The sequence below is a fragment of the Papaver somniferum genome, chromosome 7, assembly GCF_003573695.1.
Source record: "Papaver somniferum cultivar HN1 chromosome 7, ASM357369v1, whole genome shotgun sequence".
Classification (NCBI taxonomy): domain Eukaryota; kingdom Viridiplantae; phylum Streptophyta; class Magnoliopsida; order Ranunculales; family Papaveraceae; genus Papaver; species Papaver somniferum.
The window spans coordinates 127520887-127540820 of record NC_039364.1 but is presented as its reverse complement, the minus strand read 5'-3'; positions in this window follow the sequence as shown (position 1 = coordinate 127540820).

Below are 19934 nucleotides of genomic sequence, written 5' to 3'. Positions count from 1 at the left end.
GTCATGAGACAGAGGTATAATTCTTACGATGAAGTGAGAAAGTATTGCTCATTCGGTGGATCGTTGAATATTGATTGTTGAACCAATATTCCTTGTTTGAGCAAATATTTATCATCTGAGCAAGTGTTGCTCATGTGATGAATTGTTGAATATTAGATCGTCTGAGCATGTGTTGTTCATCTGATGGATTATTGGCAGCGCACCAAAAATATTAATTAGAATATTCGTCGTTGAACCGAGCATAATTAATAAAATTAATGTACCATGAGGTCGTCATAAAATTATTAAGGTTAGAATCTGGAATGATGATCCTTGGATTCAGAAACCCTAATTTGATCAATTGATGATCAATTCATGGTTCGTCAGAATTTCAACCATGGGACGAAGGAGGAAGCGACTACATGGGACCGTGGATCAACCATGTAGTTTCCATATGCTCACGTGAGCAAATACGAAGAACTCCTGAAGAGTTGACGACTTGTTGGTGAAAGAATGATTAAATGCTGGTTTAATCATTTATTCGAAAATGCTCGTCTGAGCCTTAGGTGAGAAAACCTAATTAATTATGACGAGGCGAGGGACCGCCCATGGAGTCATGAAACCGGCCCTGGGATTTCCCCTGACCTCCTGACGATCACTTCATGAAAATCCAAAGTGTTTTGGAAAGTTTTGGACCTAATACGAGCAATTGTGCAAATTAGGTCAAAACTGTGAAAATTGATGGGACCGGCTTCCGTGAGCCAAAGAGCCAATCTTGGTCGGTCAAGATAGCGTGCTCGTGTCCCCAAGGCGTCCGCGTCTCAGTCCTGAGAATTTTGATATTTTCTAACGTGCAATTGAGCATCCATTCGAGAAAATATGCCAAAATTAGGGTTTCGACGAAACTGAGGAAAACACCATGAGATGATGAAAAATAATTATAAAATAAGGAATGAGGAGGCGTGGGACCGCCATGGTCAAGGCATGGTCGGCCGGTCGTGACCACGGTCCCGTGGTGCCTTTTCCTTAATTTTATAATATTTTGATGATTTTATGAAAAATTCATGAATTTTGAGAAATTTGATGAATTTTGGGAGTTTCCATGAATTGAAGGAGTTTTCAAGAGTTCAAGGAAGCAATAGGTATTAAAATAATAAAACAAGGGCGTGTGGGACCGTGGAAGGCATGGCCGGCCGGCTAGGTCCCACAAGTTTTCCTAATTTTATAATGATTTTATGAAAAATTCATGAATTTTGAGAAATTTGATGAATTTAGGGAGTTTCCATGAACTGAAGGAGTTTTCATGAGTTCAGGGAAGAAAAAAATATTAAAATACTAAAAACAAGGGCGTGTGGGACCGTGGAGGCATGGCCGGCCGGCTTGGGCCCGGTCCCACGAGTTTTCATAATTTTTTAATATTTTTTAGGTATTTTTGATGATTTGAGGGAATTTTTCCTAATTTGAGAGAAATACCATGAAATCAAGGAATTTGATGAATTCAAGGAAAATTAATAATAAAATAATGAAACAAAGGGGTGTGTGGGACCGGCTAGGGCATGGCCGGCCGGCCAAGGCCCGGTCCCACAAGTTTTCATAATTTATTTTAATATTTTATTATTATTTGATGATTTATGCAAAAATACTATGAAATCAAGGAGTTTTTTCATGAAATTAGAGAAATAATAATAATAATAATAATAATAAAATGATAAGGAACCGTGGGTGTGGGGCCGGTTGGCCAATGGTCACGCCCCACACTCCTTTTCTTAATTTTATATTATTTTTTATGGATTTATGGAAGTACCATGAAACCGAGGAGTTTCCTCGAGACGAAGGAAATTTGATAAAATGAGAGTATTTTCATCAAATCATGGAAAATATTGAAAATGCATTAAAATATAAAACGATTGGCCACGACACAGTCGGTCGGTCGGTCGTGTGTCCGTGCTCCCAGCGCCCTGGTTAATATTTTAAATTATTTATTATTTTCTTCTCTATTTTCCATAGGTTCATCGTTTCGTTGTATTTTTGAAATACTCGTTCGTGCGGTGACTGTTAGTGTATCATCGTTGAATACACCTTCACCATTTGAATCGGGGCTTACTTAGAGGTAGCTCAGACGCCCGGTTGTTGATTATTTATTAATAATTGTGGAATTCAGTGGAGAATAATTCACAAAACTGAGTAATAAGATGTTTATTATTAATTCATAGGATCAGCTGAGGATTCGACTACGAATTCAGAATAATAAAGTGAGCGTTACCATTCCATGGGATCGTATATTCGACCATAGAATCGGAGTAATTAAGGTTTATCTATTACCATTTATGAGACCAGTTGTGGATTCGATCATGAAATCGGAGTAATGAGATAATATAGTTATTGCTATTCTATGAGATCAAGCTGTGGATTCGATCATAGAATCAGAACAATTGTTATTGTCATTCCATTGGACCAGTCGTGGATTCGACCATGGAATAGGAGCGATTGTAATTAGGAATAATTAACTTTGTGGCTCTATACTAGCAGAGCAAGCTGTCTAGGAGCATTAATCATCCCGAAATGAGCTTGTTGGTAAGTCATATCTTTTATATAGTCAGGGTAAACTCGTTGTTTGTTCCTGAAGACGTTATCGCTCTATACTAGCAGAGCAAGCTGTCTAGGAGCCGTCCATCACGTGATGCTATATAGAAATAATCACTGAAAGTATTCAATATTCATGAGATATGCCGTTGTCCAGTCGTGAGACTTCATATCTACATGTACTCTGAGAGAAAGTACTCTCTGTTGAGAATTCGATGAGAGACTCGTGTCTCGATACTCACGTCTGATTGCTGAATCAGAGTTTCGTATGATTATGAGTTTACGAATTTAGCCTTTGTCGAAAATCCACCATCTACAACTGGATTTCCAAGAGTTAGCAATAATAGTATAACAACTCTCATCATTTAACCAAGTTAAGAAAAATTTAAATGGTTTCCAACAGTTTGGTACATTGGCATCAGTTACTAACATTATTGGACTATGGTCACTACCTACTTGGGATAGATGAAAGAGCTTGGCATTAGGAAAGTGAAGATACCAATTACTATTGCCTAAGGTCATATCAATTCTAGATTTCTTTGTACCAGTTCCCATATTGTTGTTGGTCCAAGTATAATTTTTCCTACAAAGCCTATGTCCTCAAGTCCAGAATCATTAAGAATGTTATTTACTAAACTATCTGAAGATGAATAAGCTTCACTAGTATTATCAGTAAGATGGAAGTTCAGGTCCCCTAACACTATCCAAGGATTGATGTTAGCCCTACTAATACTATTGATGAAATCCCATTGCTCTTTTTTCTTGTTGTAAGAACTATAACCATACATACAAGTTAAGTGGAACTCAGGCTTGCTTGGATCCCCTTACACAATAATATTGAACATGTTGCTAAAGGTATCAACCACATCACATGTGAAACCATCCTTCCAAAGTAAAACAAGACCCCCAGAGAGTCCTACAGGTTCAATATAAGCTGTATTTGGGTATTGATACTTTTTAAGGAGAGGAAGGCATTTGAGCTGACTAATCTTAGTTTCACATAGGAAAATAATGTCTGGATTTTGAGTTCTTATAATGTAACTCATATGATCTCTAGTATTGACTTTGTTAAAACCCTGAACATTCCATGAGACGATCTTCATTGTAAACACCTCACTTCTCCAATGATAATGAAAGAAAAATATATTTGTTAAACTTAACAGGAGAAAAAACTTCAGGAAAGGAATGCAATAAATGCCATGCAAATTAATAATAATTTTACGTAAGGAATGTAATCTAACAAAACCTAAAATGCACAGGAATAAAAGAGCGGAATTAAACCAGTTATAAGAAAACTTTGGAGTTTTTGTTGAAAAATTGTATACATGTATCTCCACTTGTGCATTATCAGCTTGAGTTTCATTCTCTTTGATCATTTGAGAATGAAACTCGACCAGCTCCATCACGAATTGTTGTTGTCGCAGCCGGACCTTCGCCGCCGACGTACCGCCGCCACTCGTGCTCCGTCGTTCGTCCGCCGACGAGGAGGTAAGTGCTTCACCGTCTCTCTTTGTTCCAACATTGCTTTTTTTTTTTTATTTTTGTGGATGTAAACCCTAGTTCTTAGGTAAACCTCTTTTACTCTTGAGAAAACCATCCCGTTGTAGATGAAACTTCTTTGCGAGGCATATCATGATTAATTCCACCAACGAAATTGATAGCAAAATCGTCGATATTGCTAGGATTGTTTAGTAAAACAGCCCATGAATCCTATGAATATACTGTTTTTTCTCCTTTTTTCGTCGTTGCATGCAAAGCCTAGCCTTAGGTTGTAATTTGATAAAACCCTTAGACTTCGTAGACACAAACCCATGGATAAACTTGTTCGCTCCTTCGCTCATATAAAAATCGCGCCACAATTACTTGTCCTACAGATTGCATGCCAAATAAACGTGGGTCCCACCGTGTGCATGTTTCGATCAAGCGTGGGCCTGTCGTGCGCCTGTTTCGCTCGAATGTGAACGTGGGGTTGTTGTGTACATGCTCTTCCACGGCCAAGGGAGTATGCTTCACTGGCCGTGGGCACATACTCCACGAAAAGATTTTTTTTTTATATCAGCTCTAACTATTAACACCCATATTGCGTGATTTCTCCCTACGAAGTAGTGACTCTTTTTCCATTTCACTCCATTGTAGTTGTTGAAAATGAACAAAGAGGCTCTTGTTAAGATGTCACCTGGGGATAATGCTGTTGTCAAGTCAGGAGGTGTCAACAACTCCAAATACATGTCGTATATAAATGATGAGTTGTTTACTGCGCCTTTTCCAAACGTTAGAACTCCTCCAGGCCATAAGTGGACCCTACTCACTGGCTCGGAAAATGAAGAGGCTACTCCATCCGCTTCTCCAACATACGTGATGAGATTCTGTCTTCGGAAGAATGAATATCCACCTTCTCTCATTGATTTCAAGATTTATCATACTCCACTGAGCTCTTATGAAGGATGGATGAGGCGTCTGTTGGGCAATGAGCGTATCAAAGATAACTTGACCAAAGCGCGGATCATCGAGGCTGTTATGGCGTCTGCAACTCTTCACATTAAGAAAGACGCTTCTGGTTTGATTACTTTCATTTCTCGATGACACCCTTCCACGCACATGGTCGTATGCAGATGGGGAGAAATGACCATTACCTTGGAAAACGTGGTCGTGTTGATGAATTTTCCTATTGTTGGAAGTTTCCATTATAAGCTATCTGCTGCAGAAAGCGCCGTCCTCGATGCTATACTTCAGAAGGCAGGAGAGTATGAACAACAGAAAAAGGACGCGAAATGTTTTTACACTTGGTGGGTGTCTGAGTGGTCTCTTGCAAAAACAAAGCTGGGTCAAGCACTGGATGATGAACTCAGCGTAGTTGCGTTTCTGTCTTTGTGCTGTCTAGGGACATCTTTGATGACGGTTCTGGGAATAAGACTATAAGAGAGGATCTCTTCATGTTTGTTATAAAGTTGGCGAAAGATGTGGTCCTCCCTTTGGGCGCCTTATTCCTTGGATCACTGTATTCTCATCTGGATGCTTTGGCGGTAGACATGCATGCTTCCAACGGGTATAAGAAAGTGGAATCGCATATCCACGTTGCTTTTCTTCAGGCATGTCTGTGGGAATATTTCAAAGGTTACGCCCTTGTCCCTGCAACTTCGTTTTCTGGTTTGTATGGAGGCTCAAGGATACTCCGTTGGCAGAACAGACGCCAAAACCCGGGTTGAGATTTGTGGATTTTATCGATAACGTGTACGCCATAGATTTCCGTCCGTGGGGACCGGTTCATTTTTCCGTGGTTCAACCGGAAACTTTCACTACTGCCCCTGACATTGTGTTGCACACTAAGGGAAAAACCATGAATCCTGGAGAAATCATTTCCTGCGAAGCTGCATGCCAGGATATATTCCATCTTTCTTTGATGAACTCCTTACTGTGGTTCCTTATAATATCGACAGGGTCGCCCGCCAAATGGGATTTGGCCAGGGCATTCCATTCCGCCGTCCGCCAATGCCTTCAAAGGATCTTGTTCCATATGTTCTCAATGCTGACATCTTCATACCAGAGCGAAGTCTTCCATTCTTGCCTCTTGGAAGAAGGCCAGCTGCGACTGGTGGGTATAAGCGTTTTTGGCAAGGAGAGCTGTTAGATTTTCAAAAGTTCTCGGAAGAAGTTGCGACAGTTCCCCGCGGTGAGCCATCCTCCGAAATTTTGAAGCAGCAGAAACGATTGAAGCCGCTTCCGGGTAAACGAACCATGGCTAGTACTACTGATGACTGCAGTTCCCAGGATGCAGGAGTGAGGTCTAAGAAGCAGGCGTGTAGTCTCGTTGTCTTCAATTCCTCTCATATGCATATACTTTGAACTTCTTCCTTTTGATCATCCCATTTTATTTATCTAAGGAAATCCTCGCTGAATGTGCTCCTTATTCAGGGTCTCAGGAAGGAAAACTCTTTTACAATGCCGGCGCGTAGTCATAACGCAACTTTAGAGAAATATGGCAATGATGGACCTGCTTTAGAGAAGTCTGGCGATGCTGGACCTGCTTTAGAGAAGTCTGGTGATGCTGGACCTGATTTAGAGAAGTATGGCGATACTGATCCTCTTGAAAGTGATGACAAGGATGATGCAAACTCGGTTGGTGACGAAGAAAGTGTCTTCCAGAGCGGCAAGGAGTCTGATCATTTCAGTGAACTTGTGGATGGAACCGTGCCATAAATCAACCTTCAGGGTGAAGCGAATGACGCGGGGAATGCTATAGATGTTGCATCCATGATTGCAGAGGTGCTTCCCTCTGAAAAATCTTCCGCAGTTAATAAAGCGTTGGTGATGCATCCTGACCATGGAGCTGTCTTCGATCCTCCTTTCGATACTCCTTACTCAAATCATGTGATGGTTGGAGGATTTAGCGTGACGGCTAAGTATGAGGAGTTATACACCAAAATATGGAGAAAACATGGTCATATTGCCACTTCGAGAAAACTTAAGAGTCGCTTCGCATTGGCCAAACGTGTTGAAGAAGCTTTATCCACCATTTACGGCATGAGTGTCGTGACTGGGCGCACAGTTTCTGAAGAGATAATTTCAAATTGGGAGTTCCACCGGGACGTGTTCATGCAGTATGAGTTAAACGCTTCTTGGTTCTACGAAGGATTCTCTGAAATCGAAAAGCTTCAAAAGCTGCAAGGTGAGATGCGTGAAGTTCCTTCCGCGGACTGCATTGCTCGCCAGGAAGAAGAGATCGAAAGGTTGTATAAGGAGCTGAAGCTGAAACAAGCCGCTCTCCAGAGTATGAAAGCTTCTTTTTCCCAGAAGAACGAGTTGCTGCTGAAGGATTTTCCTTAAATGATTTACATTTTTTTTAGTCATGTTTTTCCTTTCTTAGGTGGTTTGAGTGATGTGAGGAAATTCTTTCGCATCTTGATTTTGGGTCTTGAATTAATAGGTGGTTGAATTTTGAATTGGTTTATTTTGAGATAGTTTTGAACGGAATTTGCATTCTGGTTATGAATAATGTGGTTATTCTAACGATGTCTTATGGAATTGCAAATATCGTGTGAAAAGGGAAACCATAAAAGGGGAAAGATAGGCACGATGTCTAAGGTGATTTGCATCATTGAACCTCTTTCTCAGTATGGGACTCCAAGTCCCCAATAGATTCTAAAACTATCTTTCTCGTAAAAGTGTTTAACAGAACTTACTTGCTCTTCGAAATTCCATTTGCATGAAACTAGATCTTTCCAAGTACCCACTTCAAGAAAGCCGTACGTACTAATCTTCGGATAGAGAAAACAACTCTTCTGAATTAAGCTTCTTTTGGACGATGCGTTTCAGGGCGTTGCATTTACTGGTAGGGTGATGAAGAAACCGGTGATAATGACAATATCTCGGATCTATTATTTTTTGATCAGTCAGTTGACGCCACACAGGAGGCAGATGCACCTCTCCGTCTCGTACCCATACCTCCAACAACTCCAAGATTTTCTTCATCGAGAACGGGAAATGCGGGTATCTTGAGTCTGGCCTTTCTTGCGTTAATGGATGTCGTGACGTCTCCCGTTGACTTTGATGTGAAGCACGCTTCGGAGATGGAGTTGGAAAACCAGCGTGTGTTAGCATACCTGCGGCCTGCTTAGCTGGGCGGCTTTGCTGGAACGCAGAAGGCATCGTATTGGCGATAACATCACTGCTGGGAGAACGAGATGAACGCTCCCATCCCCCGTATTCACGTGATCCTTGATTGATTTCTCCTTCCTCAAGCATTTCTTCACTTGGCTGAAAAGTTGTTGCGGATTGGGCAGCCTTCTGGACTTCGACAAGGGTTTTGATATATAAATCTTCCAGCAAGGATTCGTAAGCCGCAGGCTCCTTTTCTTTATCTAGCAAATGTTGTGGCATCTCCGATAAGTATTTTCCTTTGTGGAATTGTCTTGAGTCTCCGTTTCCAGCTGGATCATGTTGTCCGTCTCTCCTTAGTCTCCTGTGGCTTCTTTCTGCATCTCTGTTGGTAAAGTCATGGCTTCCAGACAAGGATCCCACGTTTTTTACATCAGCGTTTGCGGTACTCCCTGGATAAACGCTTGCCGAGCTTTCTTTTAATTGAACTGCTATATTTTTTAAAAGACGGAATATCTCGCTCTGCCTTCTAGCAATACCGGCCTGATTTTCCAGGATATCCTCTAGAATCCTAGCCACATTTCCCATGATGTTTGAATTATCTTTGGCTTCCGAAGAACCCAGCGGACAAGGATACATCATGAAATGAAAGCTGGGATTGGTGAAAAATGAATAGGTTAATGATTGAATTGGACCTAAGACTTATCCCTTCAATATTGAGAGAACCTAATTTTGCAAACGAGAGATTAATCTCCCACTTTGGTCGCCAATTGTTTATGGGTGAAAATTGTTTCTAATGGTTTTGGTAAATTTGGGTGTGTGTGGATGAGAAACGAATCTAAACCCTAAACAAATGCACTGCACGGGAGTGCTTTTTGATTCGAGAGATCAATCTATACAATTCTGGCCTAAACCAAGAAATGGTCGTTCCAGACTTGCTTCGGTCATAAAGTTAAGGAGATGGGGTTGATCTTAGGGAGGGAAGCGAAGAAGGTGTTGAGATCGTGAAGGTGTTGGATGTTTATGACTTGTATCAGAATGATGAACTGGCTTGCACAATGTAAGCTATCAGTTCTGGGTGTTTTCTGAATACTATGACAACACTTGGTTTCCGTCTGTGTGTTGTTTTGGAAATAGGTGAAGGACCTATTTATACAAGTCATTGAGCGCAACCCTCATCTCGTAGGAAGTGGAGGAGGTGAAGTGATGGAGTAGTGGGTCGTGTAGGAATGGTGATTGTCACACGATCACACCTTTTCCCACTTCCCTCATCACTGTTAACCGTCCACCTTTTCCTGACACGTTCTAGTAATGGCGTGTTACACGCTGCACGCTGTAAACCGCCATACCAATACCCCAGTAAGTATCCCCCAATTTGTGACATGCTTGATGTCTCGAATGAGTGGATCGTGGGACCCACCGCAGGAAGTAGCATACGGTGCTAAGTTAAATAACTAAGTTATTTAAGAAATCGATATTCATGAAATATCGTGTATGCTCGATGCATGTAATACATCGAGAACAATCAATATGTATGAAGCATCGATGTTTTAAAGCTTAACCAAATAAGTCGCGAATTAAGCGTCTTAAAATAATATCACGTCCAACCATCTTCGAGTGATCGTGTGGAGGCTGCATGGGCAAGCCATTCCCTGATCGATCACTCCCTGTGGAAGAGTGGCGGACGGTGATCATCGAGATGCTTCATTGGTCGTCTAGCTTTTAACCTAGGATGTCCGACCAAGCTGTCAAAGTTGGACGGACGAGATGGTTTACGGCATATATCTGCGACCGTTGATGGAATTTCAGGGTTTTAAGAGGTGTGCAAGCATCACTCTTTGGCTTGACCGAATTCAAGCATGGACATTATTTTTGGTGGGACCGACCGGGCATGCGTGTAGACGGTCTGCCGGTGTGCATGTCTATACCACTTTGTCTCATGAAGGCTCGATCTAGGCCACTCAATTTGACTAGCAAAGATGAGTGATCGTGATCAATTTACGATAGAAATCCATTGCCGCAAAGGATTTGGAATCTGCGTGACATGCCACCTTTGGGCGTGCGTTTCGAGGTTGTCGAGTCCTAGTCTGCCTAGGCCGGCCGGTCACACGCACAGGTGGGCCCACGGTCATGTCTACATCCTTCGGACCTCTTGAGTCTATATCTACACCCTCCGTTTAGGCTGGCGAAGATGGATAGACGAGATTGAACTACGACATATATGCATTGTCGCAAACCCTAATTAGGGTTTTTAATAGTCACGCACGCATGACTATGGTCAAACGGTTTGGCAAGCTAAGCTTCTCCTTTGGGGAGACCGACCGTGTGGGGCCCATGTTGGGCTGACAGTGAACATATGTGCACCTCCCTGATGGTCCTAAGCACGATCTAAGACATCCAAATATGCTGGCTAAGTTGGATGGTTGTGATCGTTTTAAGACACTTGGAATTTCCATGACCCTTTTAAAGCATCACGCCATCCATGTTTTGAGCAAACATTCATTGCTCCATGGCATTGCCGTAAGAAAGACGATCGGATAGGGATAGAGTGGGCCCGCCAACGTGTCCGTTAGCGTTTTCCTGATCATTCGCGGGATGATCTAATCCGTCCAACCAGGATGGCGAAGTTGAACGGTTGCGATGGTTTTAAGACTGCCCTGGACAGTCTATGTTCGATCGAACCTCTACAAAGAAGTATGGACACCCTACTTAGGGTTGGCATTTGACGTTGCTGGGAGGTGTTCGTGTGATGTTCGACCGGCTAGGGCACAAGTGGGCCTTCCGGTAGTCATCACGTCAATCGCCCATTCTTGCCAAGTTTTGGCTAGGCTTGTTAAATTGTGTGGCCGACTTGTGTGGCTGCGATCGTTTCTGAGACTGATATGGACAGTCCAGATTTTCCTTAAGGAAATTAAATACGTTCGATCGAGTTGAGAGTGCATCGATTCGAAATTCTCTTTTGTCAGAGAGTGATGTAGCCTGTACGGGTATTTCGTACATGTCTCAAAATTGGCACTTGGAGATTCATGCTACTCTGCTGAGAGGGAACACTCAGTCGTCATGTCATGCTAACAATGAGAGTTCGGTGAGGAACAGCACAGGAAATACTAGGCAAATCATGCATCAATTAATAATGCTAAAATTCACATAATATTTGGGATTGTTGCTACATGCACCATTCTCGGTGAATTTTGTATATTTATTGAATTGCTTCGAATAAAGTGAAGAGGTACTCATCTCTTACCAAACGGCTTTACCCTTTGCAGGATGTCAGCGCATTAAATTTGGTTTTACAATTTTAGCCCTGAACAAAAATTCACCATCAGCAACCGTTTCTATATCAAAGAAATCAAACCTTTTTATTTTTAAGTTCCTAATTTATTTTGTCAGAGTTATTCCGGTAAAAAAACCATTATTCTTCCACGAACAGTCTCCCAGGATAGCCACCGGTTGTGGGATGCCATAAATGCCTGACATTTTAGCAGCAACAGAGAGTTGTGTGTATCCATAATTCATTTCTTACTAGTACACTCAATTACGTACAAAACCCAAATACGTCTATAGTCTGATAAAATTTAATCAATGCATTTATATATAACCGGCTAATTAGTCGTGAACGTTTGTTATGAGCGTTATTTATGGTCAAAATGATCTTCCATTAAATTGTCGCCCTTAAGTCCAGCAGTTATGTTTATCATCTTCATTATATTATCTATATCTAAATCGTCTAAAATTAGAACCCCCAATTAATGCTAATTAATGTTCTTATTTCTCATATACGTTTCTTACTCTGCTTAGGTACAAATATTTTCTTATTTTTCATAAACTCCAATGATTAATATATGAAAATCTTCAATCGTGATCGGTAAAAGAAAACGTAGGTAACCATGGGAAATCATAATTGATTCCTGATTGTTTCTTTTTGTTTATCTTTTATTGGGTTTAGGTTATTCGCATATGGGTGATAATCGAAATTATCTCTAACTATTGATAATTCCAATTTCACTCTAGTAAATTTGATGAAACTTTCACGCGTCTTTCTATGATGGTGAAATTATGATTATCACTGTAATCACAATAAAATTTGTGAGAATTAGAACTTTCACTTTTATTTACTTTGCTTATTTTAATCTTTTTAAGAGAAAAATAAATTTTCCCAATTTCATTGCCAACGTCGTTAATTATAGGTAAAAAATTCGATTTTTCACCAACCATATAGTGAAAGTTAAAACTTTCATCCATGGACGCTAGTGAAAACTAGAATTTTCAATAGTGGTAATTGAAACTTTTTTCTAATTCCATTGTGATAATTTAGTTTTTTTTCTCATAAGTCTCCCATGGTGATAACTGATTCTTTTTTCTATTGTTGTCGTCTATAAGGAATTTTAGGTTGTGGAGGATATTAACAAATAAACGTGATAAACAAAGATATCAAAAAGAGTCATTTTAGGGAGTTAGTTTAGGGAAATTAAAAGAGTGATTTTAGAGAGTAAGTTTAGGGAAGTCAAAAAAAAGTTATTTTAGGAATTAAAATCAATATTATTTTCACGTTTTTTTCCTAACAAAATTAATTTAGGTTAAGGGTTATTTTGGTATTCGATTTATATTATGGGTTCTTCATATATAAAAACTTAATGACCGGTTTTTAATATACGAAAGAAAGAAAATGAACTAGAAATTATTTTCCCTTATACTTATACCTTTCTCAAACCCTAGGTCAAAATGCAATGATGAGGAAGAACAAATGGACTTTCCATATGTGACATGCACACAAAATTTATGTGAAACTACTAAACAACATCCCTACTATTCCATGTACTAACCAAATGGTTATTTGCACCTCAAATTGAGATATTGGCACCCCCAAGCACACAACTAATCGAGTTAAAATTAGCAAACATGTGTACACCCCCACAATGCACATTTGCTATGCCCCATATAGACGGGTCGGGTTTGGACAGAAAGCCCGAATCCAAAAATACCGGGTATCACACTATCAACCACTATCTCCCGAAATTAAAAATTTTAAGGTACGGTTTTGAAAAAGTTACCTTGCACAGCCGCATCCTCCATATGTGCTTCATAAGTTGCTAAATGATTCAGTTTTCCTTGCGTATGTTGTTGTCTAGGCGCAAGTGGTCGCACATCGTTTCTTGGTTGATATGGTTGTTTTTCACGACCATTTTTTCTTGGCCCAATCTGGTATTGAGGCTGGTTTGTATTCAAATGTTGATAAACTCGTGGCGTAGGGAAGTCCTTTATAAAGTGATCGCTACTGCCCCAACACTGACACACAAGTTTGCGTATGGTTTTGCAGGTGACCCTAAATTAGGACAGTCCCAATAAAAGTGACCCTCTACTTGGCAGTGATAACATACCTTTGATTGAACAATTTTTCCAGTATCATCAATATGATGACGCTTCTGGTTCCTCTCGGTATCATCAGTAAGTTGACGCTTCCGGTTTCCGTTTTGATCTACTTGTTCCTTTTCCTTTTGGGTTTTGTTCTCATCCGCTTATGGGGGTAATACAGTGTCAAGAACATCGTTATAAGTGTCGGGACGACAAGCTACTAAGCTAGCACGAATGACAGGTTTCAGTGCATCCTGAAGTTTCCTTGCTTTTAGTGGTGGTGTACCAATCAAGTGAGTCCCAAAACGTTCCAATTCACTAAACTTCTTGTCTAGTTGAAAAACCGTCATTTCTCCTTGAGATAAGGTTGCGAATTCGGCACATATCTGGGCTTTGGCCATCTCAGGGAAATACTTTTCAAGGAACAACGTTTCAAACTCTGCCTAAACAGTAACATCTCTGATTCGTTTTATCGAATCCCACTAATAATCCGCAACTTCACTGAAAAGGTAGGTAGCAAAACGAACCTTATCATTCTCTTCCACACATAAGGCTAAAAACTCCTTCTGTATCACCACTAGCCACCTTTCAGCCTCAAGATGTCCTTCAGTCCCCTTAAATTCTTTTCTTCCAACCACTTTCAAGAACTTCTCTAAGTCCACTCTACCCTAGCGTTGGGTCTCAAAAACCTGTACCAGTGTTCCCAATCTCCCAACAGCTCTGTCAACGGTAGCTTCCACACGTTCCGTTCTGTCATCTCATTCTTCTCCATTTGGTGCAGGACCGTTGGTATTATCAAATCGAGGAGATATCTTAAAAATAAAAAGACACGCGGGATAAGGTTAATATCTAATTTGAAACCTAATTAAACTAATACACACAATATTTTATATTATAAGGTTTTTAGTTATTTACCCCAATATATATATACAAAAATATCTTTTTTTTGAGCAAAACTTCTAAAAACTGGTAAGTCCATATGCACAACCGAAGTAAATCGGAACTGTGCTCTGATACCAACAGTCACGACCCAAAAATTTGGACTTCTATTGAGCCGAATTTTACCCGATGGATCGACTCCAACCGAACTGAAAAACCGGGGGTCTAACAACCACACCCAATATTTTGTTTGGGAAATCTGTATGGACTAACTCCAATATATTTCCAAGAGAAACAAATAGACAGTCAGACTCAATCAAGGAAAATATATCCAAGAGTTATATCTCAATTTCTCAAATCAATCTGCAATCGAACAGATATAAATCTGTGAGCCGGATTAATATGAGAAATAACTTAGATGGTACCAAAGACCAATATCCAAGCGTCAATCAATTTATATCAATAACCAAAGGTTGGATTATCTAATTGATTGAACTACGCACAACCTGTGATATTTCAATTATATAAAAATATAATGCGGAAAAGAAATAACACAGACACCAGAAATTTTGTTAACGAGGAAACCGCAAATGCAGAAAAACCTCGGGACCTAGTCCAGATTTGAACACCACACTGTATTAAGCCGCTACAGACTCTAGCCTATTACAAGTTAACTTCGAACTGGAATGTAGTTAAGCCCTAACCAATCTCACACTGATTAAGGTACAGTCACGTTCCTTACGCCTCTTGAACCACGCCGGATTTTGCGCACTTGATTCCCTAAGCTGATCTCACCCGCAACTAAGAGTTGCTACGACCAAAAGTCGAAGACTTGATAAACAAATCTGCTCACACAGAAAAGTCTATTGAATTGATAAATCTGTCTCCTACAGAAATACCTACGAGTTTTTGTTCAGTCTTTTGATAAATCAAGGAGAACAGGAACCAATTGATATATCGGTCTTATATTCCCGAAGAACAACCTAGTAATATCAATCACCTCACAATAATCTTAATCGTATGGAAGCGAAACAAGATATTGTGGAATCACAAACGATGAGACGAAGATGTTTGTGACTACTTTTTATCTTACCTATCGGAGATTAAATCTCGACCAAATCTTAGAGAAGATAGTACTCAATACGATAGAAAAAAGTAAGATCAGAACACGCAACTACACAAAAAATAGTTGGGTCTGGCTTCAGAATCCAAATGAAGTCTTCAAGTCGTTAACCTATAATGGTTTTAGGCAAAACCTAGGTTAAAGGAGAATCGAATCTAGTCGCAACTAGTATCACACAGGAGGTGTGGGGATTAGGTTTCCCAGTTGCTAGAATTCTCCCTTATATAGTCTTCAAATCAGGGTTTGCAATCAATGCTACCTTGGCAACAAAGCATTCAATATTCACTGTTAGATGAAAACCTGATTAGAGTCAAGCTAATATCTTTCAACCGTTATATCGAACTTAGCTTCTTATACACAAATGAAATGTGAATTCATTTAGGTATGAGTAACCGTACCCAAACGTGTGCATATGGTTGGCTCAACAATAGTTAACCGAAGTTAGCCATATGAACACTTTCATATCAACCTTGTTCATCTTAATCACAACTAGTTCAAATGACTCAAATGAAACTAGTTCTAGAGTTGTTCAATTGTTAATATTCTCGTAGAAGTATACAAGACACAATTGAAGCAAAATCGATTTTGATTCACTCGAATCAATTCATGAACATTATAACCACGGTTTGCAAAAGATTGCATTCCTTATTATATAAATGCATTTTTTCATGAACAAACCGATTTTAGAACTTAACCCACTCAAGTATGCAAACGGGTACGCATACTTAGAGTTCCGGACTTGGTATGGGTTCGCCAGTATGCGAACGGGTCTCAGTTAAATTCCCGGACAAGAACTTTTAATCCGGTAAGCATATGGGTATGCATACTAAGTTCATGGACTTCAACTATCAAACCAGTACGCATAATATGGTTCATGGACTTGGAATAACTTGCAACAGTTAGCATACAAGTACGCATACTGTGCTATATCCAATCAATGGTTAATCGTTTTAAACTCCATGTTAATCATTGAAACATTCTTAGAAGACGGGAATAGCTGTCTCACACAAACTATTAGCTTAAAAGCAATTTTCAAGTGATCAATAGATTAATACGAAACATTCCGAGTCTACATCAAATGACTGTCTCACACAAATCATGTAAGATGTTACCAGGCAATTTTCACATGATCATCTTTTGACTTTTGTCAAGAATAAAGATGAACTTGGTTAAAGTGAAAGCTTACCAACACATATTTCGAGAAATATATAAGCGAGTTAAACTCAGCTCGAAATATCAAATGTGTATAAAATAAAGTCTATATAGCTATACGACTTTTGTCTCAATAGGATATAGAATAAAAATAGACTTCTGAGTGATAGATGAGTTCAAGTCTCCACATACCTTTTGTTGATGAAGTTCCACAAGCTCCCGTTAGTAGTTCTTCGTCTTCAATCGATGAACGCCATGAAGTCTAATGCTCAACTACACATTTTATCCTAATCCGAGACATAGCTATAAGTAGACTAGAAATCAAGACTTATAGTTTTGGCAACTAAACTTGACAAACAAGCTCGAGATATCAACGCTTGCGAGTTCGACCGAGCAGTGCTCTAACACCAAAAAACAAGATCGAATTCTTGGGATATGATTATGGAACAGGCTATATTTTTTTAAAGAACAATAATGAAGATATTAAATAATTTTAAAAACTTAAATTAATTTAAACCAATAAATTGCATAAAGACAAGATCCCAAAATATATCTTAAACAATTAAGCTTGAGATAGCAACGCTTGCGAGTTCGACCGAGTAGTGCTCTAACACCAAAAAACAAGACCGAATTCTTGGGATATGATTATGGAACATGCTACATTTTTTTTAAATAACAATAATGAAGATATTAAATAATTTTTAAAACTTAAATTAATTGAAACCAATAAATTGCATAAAGACAATATGCCAAAATATATCTTAAACAATTATTTGAAAACCTAGTAAGCTGAGACAATGTCTCATAAAAATAATAAAAGATCTAAAAAGAAATAATAAATCCATAAATGAAATAATTAAAAAGCAATTATGAAGTCCGCAATTAAATAAAGATACCCAGATATCCCCGTGATATTATATAGTAGTTGTTCCGCAGAATACTAACTTCTAAATCTTATGGCATAAGCTCCCAAGTCTGCTTACTGCACAAACTGTTCCTCGAACTCCGTGGGAAGAGAGGAAAAGGGGGGTGGGGGTGGGGGGGCGTGAGCAACCACAGCTCAGTAGGTAATTTTCAAAAATATTAAGTGCACCGGATTAAACCATGCAACGAGTACAAATAATTAAACCAATAAAAATACCAAAAAAATTGCAACATTTACTTACATCGTTTCTATATCACAGAAATCAAACCTTTTTATTTTTAGGTTCCTAATTTATTTTGTCATAGTTATTCCGGTAAACAAACCATTACTATTCCGCAAACAATCTTCCAGGGTAGCCACCGGTGGTGGGATGCCATAAAGGCCTGACATTTCAGCAGCAACAGAGAGTTGTGTGTATCCATTATTCATTTCTTACTAGTACACTCAATTACGTACAAAATCCAAACACGTCTATAGTCTGATAAAATTCAATCAATGCATTTATATATAATATTTATAGTCACGGACAAAATGCATTTATACTCCAAAAACAGAACTCATCTACATGCCCAGAACATTTACAGCGTCTCCGAATCCAACAGACTTCTTAGGGATAAAAATCTCAAACAGTGTAATATATCTATGTATTGAACTGAAATGAGAAATGAATCAAAATTCATTTAGTTTTGGTAACAAGTAAAAACGAGAAGAATACCAATTGATTAATAGGTGAGTGGGGTGAATGTTTGGTATATAACAGACCATAAAAAAATATAATAAAAAAGGAAATGTATGAGCTAGCTTAATACTGTAGTGGTTGAGATGTACATAAAAAAAAATGTCACATGGGAGACCTTTTTGTTTTTAATAAAAAAACCAGGAATTAAACCCGGAAGTTACAGAACACAACATGAAAAGGAAAATTACAAAGAACCGACCGTAAACTAATCTCGAACAGGACCAAGTGACGAATCTCTAGTAATAGAATCCCAGTTGACAGAATCACAGGTAACAGTATCACATATAACCAGTAGTCGTAACAGTAACGCCCGCTTTCAATCGGGTGAGCTTGGATCGATGAAGCATGATCCACAGCTCGAGATTTTTTTTTTTAAACCCTTCCGAAGAACACAATTAAAAGATGGCTGAACTTAAACTATCCCTGTCAGAAAAAAATGAACTCGCCGGATAAATCGTCGGAACTCCTGTATCTGCCAGAAAATTTCATCACCATACTTGGAACTGATGTCAAACAGATTGTGACCCAAACATAAGAAACCCATTACACAAAATATCTCAAGATACATAACAGAAAGTAGCACATCAGACCATCTAAAACTAATCCTAATAGTCAAATAAAAACTTGTAGAATAGATGGCCGGAGACGATCTACCCACAGATGCCGGAGAAGGTTCTGTTGCTGCGATTTGATTGCAGGTGAGAGCTGAAAACGGAGGTAAGCCTAGTCTCCTTTCTTCATCAGATTACAAACCATACTTACATTCACAACCAAAGATCTCAACAAACAAATCCAAAATATCGCAGAACAAACCCTAGGAAAAACATAACCGAAAGCTGATACAACAAGAACAAAAAAAATTACATCAATTAAACGAAACCTGGAGCTATAAATCGAGAAACAACCAAGCTGCAGATCATCACAGAAACAAGGCTGCTCAGATTTGCTCCAAAGAAGCCGATCTGAGCAGAGAACAGTAAAGGTGAAAGAAGTTTTCATTTAGAGAGAAAATTTAGAGGAGAGCGAGAGAAAAAAGTTGTGTCGTGATAATAACTAAGTTGGATACATATCCTTTAATAAACTATTATTAAACAATCTTTTGTTTGTGTAAATGGAGTATCTGATTTCTCTTGGTTTCAAAAGGAATTGGAGTGGCCAAAACAGTTGCATAGAAGAGATGCTAAAGACAAGGCGTGGAAGACAGAAAACCTTTTCTCTTTTCTCATTTTTTCTCTTTTTTTCCATCTTGTTTTAAATTGACATTTAGATTAATGTAAAGGGAACAAAATAGGTGTAGGACAAGGACACCGAGATTTAAAATATTTATCTTTTCCAAACTGGTGGACAAAATGGTTACTGTTTTTACTGATTTGAAGAACTAAACACCGACAGGATTATCTAAAGTAACTGAACTGTCTAAGCATGTAAATCAGATGTTAGGAGATGACGGCTACAGATATAGGGTGATAAAAATCATTTGAAAACTTTGTACAAAATTTGATATTGATAATGACATATCTAGAAAAATATCATAGAAAACATATCAGAGATGTTAGAAGACATAGATAGTAAAAGAAATCATGCCAAATAGTTTATTTTTTATTATT